Consider the following 3,463-nt stretch of genomic DNA (forward strand, 5'->3'; position numbering starts at 1 on the left):
AACAATAGGGGCGCCTGGGTGGCTCAGTCGGTTGGGCATCCGACTTCGGTTCAGGTCATGATCTCACAGTTCGTGAGTTCGAGCCCTGCGTCAGGCTCTGTGCTGACAGCTCAGAGCCTGGAGCCTGCTTTGGATTCTGTGTCTCCCTCTCTCTCTGCCCCTCCCCCGCTCATGCTCTGTCTCTCTGTCTCTCTCTCTCTCAAAAATAAATAAACATTAAAAAAATTAAAAAAAAAACAATAATGGAGATTATCTAATTCCATTAACCTTAATATTAACATTAAATGACAAGACCAAAAACATGTGCCTATTTTGTGAATTAACCCAAACTGAGCAGCCTCAGATGTAATATGTGTTGGAATCTCAGTAACTTGTCAGAGCAGGAATAAAAGTTGAGACTAGATAGCAATAGTAGCTAGAGATTTAAAAATGAGTAGCCAGAGATTTATTTATTTAAAATTTATTTATTTAAAAATAAATAGCCAGGGATAAGATCCACTGACCAAGAAATACAACAGGTATTAACAAGAGGTGTCACAAACTAAGATTTGGAGCCAGAATGTTTCAATAACTAAGGAGGTAAAATAGTGTAGGTATAACACAGCTGTAGGAGTATATTCTCCAAATCAGGTAGTTGGAGACTTCATGGTTCCAAATGCTCATGAAGGACCAACGGGATTCCAGCCAATGACTAGGACTAAGAGGAAAGTCACCAGTTTCTGAGAAGCCAAAGAGAAGAAAAAATAGGGTATTCAGAGCACCACCATATTGGCTTAGTGAAGCTCTTAGCAAGATTTTCCAGTACATTAAGGGGACTAGATCACAAGAGTTAAGTCAATACAGGAAAGAAGAAAGGAAGGAGAAGAAAACTTACCCAGGACCTCATCTACAAAATAGTAAGTCTCATTTCAGATGCTACCTTTTGGTGGAGCTGAAAGCTCAAATGTGTGTTTGCTTTCATGAAGACACCCTCTGTAAATATACTCTTCTGAGGCTATATGTAAGTAACAGATGGCAATGATCACAACAACACTAAGCTGGCCTCTGTACATGCAGTTCACTCTTAGCTTTGAAATTGAATACAGTTGTCTTTGAAAGAGACTAACTGCTGACAATGATGCTACAGAAAATTTTCTTTAACAATTATGTGTCAACACTACAGTAATAACAGATAAGAAAATAAAAAATCAATATTAGAAATCTAACCTCAGACTAGAAGCAACCTTAACAAGCCAGGGATAAGATCCATTGATGAAGAAATAATGAATAGGTTATTTTGACGTATAAAATTATTTCCTGAAAAGACTATATGTCTTTAAAGTGTATGACAAATTCCATGATAATGCACTAATATAAAAACACTCAAAGATATGTATATTTTATTAAGTAATAAATCTTACTTTTAAACACTAATATTACTTTGAGAAATCCATTAAATTCTTGACATTTTCAGATTATCTTGCTACAATTCTCTATGCAGGAAGTACAGAGAAGGGGCAAAGAAAATGTTTAGAGTTAAAGAGGAAGACAAGAAAAAGTACTGCTGAGATAAAAAAAAAATCCTATTCTCTTTTGTGAATTAGGAAATATGAATCATGGAGGGGAAGCTCAATAAAGCAAAAAGAAAAGAAATAACTGAGAAGCAAAAAGGAGAGGATGAAGTCCTAGGAGTAATCTGCAATTTGATTTCTCTAACTACAGTTAATAGAAATCACAATTAAATTGCTGAATGGTGTTTTCATTTCTCCTTCTAGGGTATTTTATTTCAAAAGAATTATTCTTCCATAGTAATGATGTCATCCTTTCCTAACATCACTTCAACTTCTGTATTCTTTTTCCTGACGGGAAAACATCTCCAGGTCTTGAAGCTACCCACACCTGGACCATCATCCTCTTCTGCTATCTGTACATGACTTCCCTCTCTGGGAATGCTTTAATCCTATTTTTCACCATCACCAAGTCAAGTCTCCATGCACCTATGTACTATTTCCTCTCTATGCTCTCAACCACTGACTTGGGCTTGTATATTTCAACGCTGGTCACTATGTTGGGTATATTCTGGTTCAGTGCAAGACAAATCAGTTTCCATGCCTGTGTTGCCCAGACATTCTTCATTCAACTCTTTACCGTCATGGAGTCCTCAGTGCTCCTGGCAATGGCCTTTGACCACTTCATTGCCATTTGTAACTCACTGAGCTATGCTGCCATCTTAACTGATTCCAGAATTGTCAAAGTATGGTTTGCCGTCCTTGTCAGGGTAACAGTGATCCTAGTGCCTCTGGTCCTACTTCTTAAACATTTATCCTTCTGCCAAAGCCATGTGCTTCCTCATTCTTATTGTTTCCATCCTGATATAATCTGGCTTCATGTTCTGACAATAAGATCAACAGTGTTTTAGGACTTACTGCCCTTGTAGTTACTGTGGGAGTGGACTCCACCTTTATTTTTCTCTCCTATATTCTGATTATTAAGACTATCCTAAACATTGCTTCCCTAGAGGACTGGCATAAAGCCTTTAGCACTTGTATTTCCCACATAGGTGCTGTGGCCATCTTCTACATTCCTCTCATTAGCTTGTGCTTTGTCCATAGGTTTGGGAAAAAGGCGTCTCCTTATGTTACACATTCTTATGGTTAATGTGTGTCTGCTTCTTCCACCAGTGATGAATCCTATTATTTACAGTGTAAAAACCAAGCAGATCCATAGAGCCATTAAAAAAGTCCTCTTTACCAAGTGATTTGAGGTTTGACTCTAATACCTTTTTAATAAAATCTACTCCTTAGCTATCATTTCCAAGACCTAGTGTTTAATCAGTATGCTTTCATTAGTGACCTGAAACCAAAAAAACTAGAAAGTTGGGTAGGATGGGTAGGAGATGCAATTTGACAGAAATTTATTTTTTATCTTCAATAGAACTATTACTAATCTACTCTTTAAAAATAATCAATAAAATATCTTAATATTATGGGTATAATATAATATAATACCCTAATAATATCCTAATATTATGGGATATATATATATATGCATATGTTTATTTATTTATTCTGAGAGGAGGGGGAGGGAGAAGGAGAGAGAGACAGAGAGAGAGAGAGAGAGAGAGAGAGAGAGAGAATGCCAAGCACGCTCCACACTGTCAGCACCCAGCCTGATATGGGGCTCAAACTCATGAACCATGAGATCATGACCTGAGCCAAAATGAAGAGTCAGATGCTCAACCGACTGAGCCATCCAGGTGCGCCTGGGTATTATATATATTAATATAAATTTCTGAAAGCATGAATGAAAATAGGTAACATGAATACTTTGCCCATTATTTGCCTCCAAAATTATACTTAAAACTGTAACATATCTTTCTGTCTCATTTTGTTTTTTTAAAGTATACATAATAAAAAGTTATTAAGTTTTGCTTAATCTTCAATTAAACCCTGCTATTATCCTTTTTTTATATTTTTAAAAAATG

At 36.5% G+C, this 3,463-nt stretch overlaps 1 pseudogene; it reads left to right on the forward strand.

Annotated features, from left to right (window-relative positions):
- Positions 1 to 1,793: 1,793 nt before the first annotated feature.
- On the forward strand, positions 1,794 to 2,737 carry LOC109267026 (olfactory receptor 51F2-like; annotated as a pseudogene).
- The last annotated feature ends 726 nt before the right edge of the window (positions 2,738 to 3,463 follow it).

The sequence above is a fragment of the Panthera pardus genome, unplaced genomic scaffold (genome assembly GCF_024362965.1).
Source record: "Panthera pardus isolate Hobbes unplaced genomic scaffold, ASM2436296v1 HiC_scaffold_12, whole genome shotgun sequence".
NCBI lineage: Eukaryota > Metazoa > Chordata > Mammalia > Carnivora > Felidae > Panthera > Panthera pardus.